Source organism: Phoca vitulina, unplaced genomic scaffold (genome assembly GCF_004348235.1).
Source record: "Phoca vitulina isolate PV1807 unplaced genomic scaffold, GSC_HSeal_1.0 scaffold24, whole genome shotgun sequence".
NCBI lineage: Eukaryota > Metazoa > Chordata > Mammalia > Carnivora > Phocidae > Phoca > Phoca vitulina.
Genome location: NW_022589727.1, coordinates 20819403 through 20820474, shown reverse-complemented (window position 1 = coordinate 20820474; position 1072 = coordinate 20819403).

Here is a 1072-nt window from a genome sequence, read left to right as displayed (position 1 = left end):
CCCAGGACCCTGGGATCATGACCTGAGCCGAAGGCAGACGCTTAATCGACTGAGCCACCCAGGCGTCCCTAGACAGGTTATTTTAAGCTGAAACTTCAAATAATGACAAAGTGACCCACAGTTTTAAGCCTGTGAATAAGGACAGTGGCTGTTTTCTTTCTAGCCCAGAGTCCCTGGTCTCAGCTCAAGCTTGTAGGTGTGATGAATGGGCACGCTTGATGCTGAACCTCTTAGTGTGTCTTCCTGTAGTAAAGTGGACAGAAAAGTGAAAGTATATTTCCCAGATTTTCTTGCAGCTAGAGTTCTGGATGTGATTTAGTTTTGGACAAGCAGATGTACCCACAGAAGACATTAGTGAGATGACGAAAATGATTTTTCTGGGGCAGCGTTGACAGAGATGCCAGTGTCCAGACACGTTAAGTGGCAAGAGGAATGGTAGAAAGCATCTAACTTGGTGTGGATTGTAGCAGGCAGAGCAAAATACTGTAGAGAACCAGCAGTAGTGTGCCTTCCTGATCATGGCACTCTCCTGGTCCTCGCCATATTGGTATACTTTGGGATTGAGTGGTTTTCTTTTCTTTTTTTTTTTTTAAGATTTTATTTATTTGACAGAGAGACACAGCGAGAGAGGGAACACAAGCAGGGGGAGTGGGAGAGGGAGAAGCAGGCTTCCCGCCGAGCAGGGAGCCCGATGCGGGGCTCGATCCCAGGACCCCGGGATCATGACCTGAGCTGAAGGCAGACGTTTAACGACTGAGCCACCCAGGTGCCCCTTTCTTTTCTAAAGATCTTATTTATTTGACAGAGAGAGAGAGTGAGAGCGCACAAGCAGGGGGAGCGGCAGGCAGAGGGAGAAGCAGGCTTCCTGCTGAGCAGGGAGCCCAACCAATGTGGGGCTCGATCCCAGGGCCCTAGGATCATGACCTGGGCCGAAGGCAGATGCTTAACCAACTGAGCCACCCAGGCGCCCCTAAAGTGGTTTTCTGAACTTAGAAGAGAAGCAGCTTTCTTGGCTGACCTGGTTCTACAATGCGGCATTTATTTTTTTTTTTTTATTTTTTTTTTTTTAAAG